Below are 8991 nucleotides of genomic sequence, written 5' to 3'. Positions count from 1 at the left end.
CACAAAAACACTCAGGAAGTCTTTTCCAGAAGCGTATAGGTCGTGTCTGCAACAGTAGTTCTCGTGCAAATGCAGCAGTGAACTTTGCGTGACTGTTTCAAGGATGTTTAATGAAAGCCAAGGGCATGATTCCTAAAATGCAATTCAGTGAAGATAATTATACAAGGAAATAAACTAATATGGTTCAAGTCATTGGCCTTCTGGTAGACCAGTGAGAGGCATCTGCCTCAGACTGCCTACAGGGGTGGATGGGGCGGGGGACCTTGGATGGTCACTCCTAAAGGGCACTCCTCTCCCAGACTTTGTAAGTACTAAACAGCCCACAATTCGAGGTTAGACTCTCAGAGGGAAATCAAAAGCACTGTTATCTTGCTTTAATAATTGAGGATAGGATCTATATGCTTTGGAGAGGAGAAAAGCAAATGGCAGAGATGCCATCCAAGTAGGAAACTTGGTGAGCTAATCAGTATTCTCCCCTGAATGGAAGTCTCTATCCTCCTCCAGGACTGAGGCAGGGACGGACTTGCCTGAGGTCATATAGTGAGTTGGTAAGAGGAGAAAGTCACATCCAGTTCCCAGACTCTGTTCAGTGGTTACTCACCCTACCAACAACCCAAAGACCTCAGCTCTTCTTGAATATCTTGAACTGAGTTGTGGGCTTGTAAGGTGCCCAGAAGTTTTGTATGGTTTTGTTTTATTTCTAGTAAGTAGCTGGAAGTCTGAGACCACGGTTGATGCACAACCAGAGGAAAGGGAAGGAAAAGAGGAAAAAGTACATGAAGTGCGTCCTCCTGAACTCTTGCTATTTTGGTTTCAAACTTCACTTCTCCGTACTCTAACCATGAAAATACCGATGGTCATGGTGATGGCAGTGGCTGTGATTTACTGAGCACCCACTCTGTACTCTGTCCCGTCTTAAGCAGGCTCTCTTGATTCTCATGCTGGTTCTGTCTCATTTTTCTGACTTTTAAACCTTGGAATGTCCCACCCACTCCTCTTCTCCATCCTCACTCACTCCCTTGATGATCTCATGCAGCCCCAAGATTGTTAATGAACTACGCACTGATGAGCGTATCCCAGCCCCGGCCTCTCCCGGGGCCCCGGATGCTCACACGCCTCTGTCTACCCATCACCTCCACTTGGGTATCCAACAGACTACTGCTGCTTAATGCGCCTGAAGCCAAATTCTTGGTTCCTGCACCCCACAACCAAAGGGTTCTCCTTTCACCCAGTTCTCCGTTTCAATATGTGACAACTCCAGTTTACCCATCGTTCAGGACAAAATCTTTTTTTTTATTGCAAAAGTGTTGTTTCTTTTTTCTTAAATTTTTATTGGAGTAGAGTTGATTTACAATGTTGTGTTAGTTGCAGGCTTACAGCAAAGTGAATCAGTTATACAGATACGTATATCTGCTCTTTCTTAGACTCTTTTCCCGTACAGGCCATTATAGAGTATTGAGTAGAGTTCCCTGTGCTATACAGTAGGTCCTTATTAGTTACCTATTTTATACACAGTAGTGTGTACGTGTCAATCCCAATCTCAGGACAAAATCTCGAGGTGTCTCTTTGTGTCTCACTATTCACCCAACCCACCCCTCATACTAGCTCATCCTACAGGTTCTACCTACAGAATATTTCCAGATTCTGACGGTCACTTATCACCACGACCACTGCTGAAATCCAAGCTCTCTTCCTCTCTCACCTGGAGATGCAGTCACCTCCGACCTGGTCTTTTGGCTTCTCCACTTACAGTGTTGTTGTTTTCTTTATTGGAGTATAATTGCTTTACAATGTTGTGTTAGTTTCTGCTGTACAATGAAGTGAATCAGCTATAGGTATACATATATCCCCTCCCTCTTGGACCTCCCTCCTCCCCCCCATCCCACCCTTCTAGGTGGTCACAGAGCACCGAGCTTACAGTCTTAAAAGCTACTTTCCACTGAACAACCAGAGTGGTCTTTCTAAAATATACATCAGGTCATTTCTCTGCTCAAGGCCACCAGTTGTTTCCCATCTCACTTAGAGTAACCCTGCCAGGCTGTATGATCCAACCAGCCCCTGCGTGCACACACACACACACACACACACACACACACACACACCCTCTCTGCCCTCTTCTCCTTGACCCCCACTTTCCCACCCCTCCAGCCACACAGAGCTTCTTCATGCTCCTTGAACTTGCCAAGCACTCTCCCACTCCAGCACCTTTGAACTAGCTCTTTGCCGTACCTGGACATCTATATGGCACCTCATTTTCTTCCAGGTTCTGTTGAAGTATCATCTTATCAAAGATGCCTTCCTTGACTGTCCTTTAAGAAAAGTCATCCCCACATGCATACACTGTCTCCCCTACCCCTCAGCCCGGCTTTATTTTTCTTCTAAGTATCATAACCACCTGACACAGATGTCATTGCCGTTTTCCATCTTCCCATGTTAGACTATTAACATCCGAAGAGGAGAGACTGTTCTGTTTACTGCTTGATTTCCAGCACCTAGAATACGCCAGAGTATGGATTTATATGTTTATATTATTTGTTAAATCAATGAGTGCAGGTACCGTGATCCAATTTTACAGATGAAGAAACAGAGACTCTTAGAAGCTGATTACCTGCCAAAGACCAGTAAGCGGTTAAGTTCAACCAGTAAGTTCATCAGACACTGGAGTCTTTCTTTGCCTTGGTGTCCAGTCCCCTGTGGTGCCACCACGTCCATCACATTCACAACAATAAGGCATCTCCTTCTCCCGACCTCTCTTCTGCTGCTTCCGGGAAACAAACTGCTCTCGGGAGGTGTGGTGGGGAAATGCACAAACCAGCAACAGGCAGAGAGAAGTACAGGGTGTGTGCGGTTTTATTGGTGCCACACACCCGGCCTCTTCTGTCTCTTGTAATCGAGTTGCTGAAATGTGTACGGCTGGCCCAGATTCCAGGGCACCTACTCCAGAGGAAAAGCGGGGCTTGCAAAGGAGGCTGGAGATGCCCACGGCCACTTTGCTGAGCCTCATCACACGCGCTGCTCAGGCTTCTGGATTAATCATGAGATGTGGAAAAGAGCAGGAAATCTACCTCCGTAACTGCAGCTCAGCTGGGTTCCTTAGGACATTTCCCAGCAGGCAGAGTGATCCCCGCTTTGCCAGTACTGCAGGCCCATCCTTAAGCCCAAGATCCGCCATCCCCTCCTGGGAACAGAGTGCCTGACTCGCCCTCCCACCAAGACCTGCCGGGGGAGCCAGTGGACGCCCCTGACCCAGAGCTGCCAACAGATGCCGCCGCCCACCTGGCTGCCACAGGATGGGGCCGGGAGGGGCAGGGCAGCTGGCCCCAGTCCGGCTTCCCGCTCCCCCTCCCCCGCCCCTCCCCCCCAGCGCTGACTCCCCCCAGCTCTCGTCAAACAGAACCAGCTCTGCTACTTACCAAGTGTAGCACCTTGGGCACGTTATTTAATCCAAGCCTCGGTTTCTGCGTGTAAAGTGGGGTCAAGATCACGCTGACCTCCTAGGGCGGCTGTGAGACTGACCGAGACGAGGTCTACCTGGCAGCCAGCAGAGTGCTTGACCCGTAATGGAGCCGGGTAGGTGGCAGCTGTCATCAACACAGACTCAGAGGGCTGGCAGGGGGATCAGAAACCTTTCAGCCAGTGGGAGGCACTGCCAACTACACCCCTGGTAGGCAGGGAGAGCTGGACCAGTTGCCAGCCAGCCCATCCCTCAGTCTCTGGGGCAACTGCAGGGGTTCCTACCAGCCCCTCCCTCCTTCCTGCATCTGATTCCGATGCCATCAGCAGTCAGTGAGCCCAGAGGGACTCTCCAAAGCTCCCCTGGCTTTCCAGTTTCTAATTTCTACCATGATAACCTACCGTGGGTCCAGAGAAAGGCAAACTCTTGGCCACCTGAGGGACAGGGAGGCAAGATACCCAGTCTCGCTGTGGCTGATGGTAGAAAGCACGATGGCAACTCAGGTTTCTAAGCCTCCAAAGACAGTGGGGCCAGGCATGTGCCTACCAGCTTGGGTGAGTCTATTGCTACATCTTGGGGAACTGTGTTAGCCGCCTGGCATCCTGTTGGTGACATGACCTGGCTCACAGTGAGAGTGTTAACACACAGAAATCAGCAGACGTTGCCAGTCAAGGTGCCTCCCTTACCCCAACCCCCAAGAGCTGGTGAACGTTTATCAGCCCACCACCCAGCAAGACTGTTCTCGCTCCCCACCCCTGCCTTGGTTGCTTGTAACTATTCCCCTCCCACTACACGCCCATCTCAAGTGTTCCTGAAATAAACCGCCAGAGACAGGTGATGAGAAGCCACTGGGGATGCGGGCAGGGGGGCTGACCCCCTGAGCCAGCATTAAGGCTCCGCCTCCCTCCTTTCACTGTCTGTGCTCCTTCTCGGAAGAAAGTTCACCAGCAGGTATTTGGATGCAAAGACTCATCACCAAGATCTTTGCACCAGTGCTCCGAGGTGCATGTGGAGCAAAGAGGCAACCAGGAAAATGGCTCAGAGCCCCGGAACTCTGACCTCTAGGGGACCACCTAGGGTCACAGAGACTTGTGGACTCCGCCCAGACCCCATGGAGAGCCTTGTGAGGAAGAGCTTGTGGGGCTGGTGGAAAAGGAGGGCTATCCAGTGTCAGCCAGCATCAGCGAGCTCAGCAGAGACCTCAGCTTCTCTGGGGTCACATCTGCATCGCCCCTTGAGGAAGCTGAAAGGAATCCAGGGCAGCAGCCTTGAGGCTGAGGGAGACGGAGCATCTCTGCCCCCATGCCCTTCACCAAATGGACACTGGCCGTTCTGTTCCATCAGGAGCATCGCTGAGCAGCAGCAGCTTCTCCAAGGACCCGGGGGCCCCGGATACTGGGAGTGGCACCGCGGGACCCCCGATGGGCATCCCCCTCCCTCCCCCTCTCTCCCCCACGGAACCCCTTCCCTCCGCAGCAGTAGGTTTCTCCCTGAACTTTACCCTTAAGGGAATCTGGTGCATTCTCTCCTACAATATTTATGACCCACATCAATTTTTCATTCATCCCATCACTCAGCTTCTCAGGCGAGTTTGGAAACTTTCCCTCTGAGTTCTCCTTCTGCTGAGGGTGAGATGGGGACCGGAGTAAAGCCCCAGGGACCTGCTGCACCATCCGCCCCGCCATCCTCCTGCCCAGAGAGCCAGTGTCTGCCACGTTAACTGCCAGCCCGTCCGCCCCTCTTTCTAAGCCGCTCACAATCTGATTACACCTCAACGTCCAACCTTACACTCCACCTCTGCGGCCCCTGGCCCCCCCCCCCACCCACTTCTCACTGTGATCTGCAAACACAAAGCTTCCCCTCCCTCTCTGGGTGGGGAAAGGGGTTCCTATTGCTTCTGACCCTGTCCTTCCTTTGGTGCATCTGGCCCTGCCTCATCCTCCAAGCCCAGACCAATTCCACATCTTCCCCCAAGCCACGTTTCCCCTCATCTAACCCCCATACCATCTCCTTGCTCATCCCTGTTTCACTTCAGCCAGTAATTAATGACTCAGTATTTAGCTGTTCTTTAACTATTCTCTCTGGCTGAAATGTAAGCTCCCTAAAGACAGTGTCTGCACTTTCACACTTCTGTGGCCTGGTTCCCATGGGGCTTACGGTATATAGCACCAGCTACGTAGCAGGTGCTTCATAAATAACTAGATACAGAAATAAATAGCAAAGAATAAAATAACATAATAAAATGATAAATAATAATATAATTATAAATAAACGATTTAATACATAACTTGGTGGAAATCATTTGGACTTTTCTCTAATTTCTACCATGGGTCTTGGTAGAAGACCCATGGTAGAAATTATTATAATTGGGTCTTGTTTTTATCTGGTCTAATCTCAGATGTAATGACGATAATACAGAGATGTTCTTATCTCTGAGAAATACGATAGTATGTTAATTATATTAATAATAATAACGATTGCTCCAATTTATTGAGCCCTTACTCTGTGCTGGAAGCAGCAAAGTGTTTTGCAGGCACTATCTAGCTGACCTTTCAGGTAAGTGTTGTTATAACCCCCATTTCACAGGTGAAACACAGAGAGGTTGTGACTTGTCCAAGGACACACAGCTAATACGCGTTAGAGCAAATGCTCAACAGCTGTAGCTCAGACCAGGGCCCATGCTTAAACGTCGCCTCGTTCCTGCCACAGCTAGTAGCCCTGCATCCCTACATCCCTGCGCACAGTCTCCAGGAGGGCAGCCTGAGGTGTGGACAATGCAGTAGCCACCAAAGGCCGGTGCAACCAGCCCAGCGAAAGAGGAGAACCTTCAGGTAAATATGGGGAATGAGCATAAACACTTATATCTGCTCCCGCCTGAAATACCAGAAATGTTACGTAAAGGAATAACAAAAGGGTCGCTCCCCAAAGACAGGGAGAGGAGGGGAAGCCACAGCATCAACACGATTCTGGAAGTCAGAGGGTGGGGAGAGGGTGGACCATTAGCGTGCGGGGCCGATGAAGGACCCGCAGTCCCAGGGTGGAGGCGTTCCGTTCTGGGGAAGATAGGCAAGGGCAGAGGCTGAAAACAGAACTGTCTGGACACTTTCTACAGAATAATCAAGCCCCCAGATCCCCTCCTCGTACCCTGCACAGGCAAAGAACAACTCCTTTTCCTAGTCAGCTCAGGCTGCTATCACAAAATACCCTAGACTGGGCGCTTCAATGGCAAACATTTCTCTCTCAGTTCTGGAGGCTGGGAAGCCCAAGATCAAGGTGTGGCCAATTCATGGTCCTGTTGCAGATGGCTACCTTCTTGCTCTATCCTCATATGCCAGGAGGGACGGAGGCTCTCTGATCTTATAAGGTCACTAATCCCATCATGCGGGTCCACCCTCATCGCCTCATCTAATACTAATCAACTCCCAAAGGCCCCACCTCCAAATACCATCACACTGGCATCGGGCTTCAGCCTATGAGTCTGGTGGGGACACAAACGTTCAGTCTGTAGCACCCTCCCACCCTGCAGGATGGACTTCAGAAAAAGGCACTTGAGGCACATTGGCAGGCGTGGCTGAGCTATGAGGCTAAGGAAAGAAAATGAATGATGTCTGTCTACAGAGCAAAGAAACCTTCACCCCTCCTCACTCCCCATCACCCCCTTCCAGTCGCAGACTCCAAATGCCAACAACCAGATAGATATATATCCCAAGGCAGGAGGTCAGACAATATTCTCTCAAGAAACAGAATTCTCTGTTAACAAGCAGATAGCCCAGAGTAAATGGAGAGTCTCCCCATGAAAAAGCCCATGACCACCCCCATCCCCTAATAGCACAGCCTGGGAGGCATTGCCCCATCACAGTCAGAGAGCTTCACATCGGCTCAAGTCCTCTATTCTGAAACATTGACAGACAGCAAAGTATCAATAGGTTTTTAAAGAAAGCATTCAACATAAAGATCAAAAGAAAACAAAAAAAGATTTTTTTAAAATCAGGAAATAGACAAAATATGGAGAACAGAAGAAAATTTCCAAAGACCATCAGTATCTTTAGAGACATAGAACGATACTATTCTCATGAAACAAGAACAGAATGCTCTAATACCAAGATGGGGCAATTAGAGAATAAGAAAGCTCTTTAAGAAACAACATTAAAATAATGAATGTTAAAATGTTAAAAAAATTAGTGGAAGATTCAATTAAATCAAGTAAATATCCCAGAAAGTACTTTTAAAAAGCAACAGGAAGAGAAGAAACAAACAAATGAGCTATAGATAAGCTGATAGGAGAATTCAATGAGCAGTTCAGGGCGTCCAATGCTTAACTAGTAGAAGAAGTTCCATAAAACGAAAACAGGGAGGAAATGGATGGGGAGATAATAACATAAAGACATAAAGGAAATAGTATAGGAAAATTTCAATCTGGACAGATTAACAGGGCCCATTTAATAACCAATGCAATGTACAAAAAAAAGGCTCAGAGCAGGAAACCCTAATTATGAGATTTCACAATCAGGATAAAAATGATAGTTGAAGGAAAGGGAGAGAGAGAGAGAAAGGAAAAGAATGAGGAGGAAGCAGAGGAGGAGGGAGAGGGAGGGAGAAAGGAAGGTTATATATGATGAAATGAGGATCCGAATGTCATTGGATTTCTCAAGAACAATACCAGATGTTCGAAGGCCTTGGAAGTTCTGGGGGAAAATATGATTTTCAATTGTCAATCAAAATTAAACACGTAACCATCAACCAAGTTTGAGACATTTTCAGGCATGAGAGTAAGTGTTCTGTCTCCCATGCATTATTTCCTAGGAGGTACCAGAAGAGGAGTTTCAGGAATAAAGCATATGTGCGCACACGCACACACACACACACACCCACACACATACATATATACATAAAACAAACTCAGGGGAAGCGGGAGGCAGGGAGTAAAGCAAGAAAGAAGACCAGATCCAGGAAACCAGTGAGACATCAGAGAAACTGAAAAAAAGCCCCAAGACAACAGTCAAGTGCCATGCACAAAGAAGGGAGCAGAAAAACAGAAGGCTTCTGGAGAAAGAGATCCAGGAGTAAAAGTAGAACAACAACAACAAAACAACTGTTACAGTTCAGGGAGTCCCCTGGTGGCCTAGTGGTTAGTATTCTGGGCCTTCACTGCCATGGTGAAAAAAACAAAAAACAAAACCGTTGGTTTGCTTTTCTGAGCAAATCCTGATCAATACTAAATAAAGTAAAAGAAAAGAATTTCTAACTCTAGGAAAAACAAAACAAAAGGATGTATAAGAGCAAAAATATAACCAGAGTACAGCATGTCACAGCAACGACTGTGCACAGTCTGAATAGATTTACATGTGGTTTTTGCCTCCTGACTTTAGTAAACCTCCTCGCTCCTGGGAACGCAAATTAGATTAAACAGCACAAGCGTTTTCAAACACAATAGTTTGGACAGGATGCACACAAAATGCAGAACAGATTTCCCAATCAATTCCTCTCATCATCTTTGAGATGGGGAATGTCAGCCCGATAAGGAAGCACTTGTATAA

The sequence above is a fragment of the Balaenoptera ricei genome, chromosome 3 (genome assembly GCF_028023285.1).
Source record: "Balaenoptera ricei isolate mBalRic1 chromosome 3, mBalRic1.hap2, whole genome shotgun sequence".
NCBI lineage: Eukaryota > Metazoa > Chordata > Mammalia > Artiodactyla > Balaenopteridae > Balaenoptera > Balaenoptera ricei.
The sequence above is the reverse complement of the archived record's forward strand: the minus strand, read 5'-3'. Positions refer to the sequence as shown.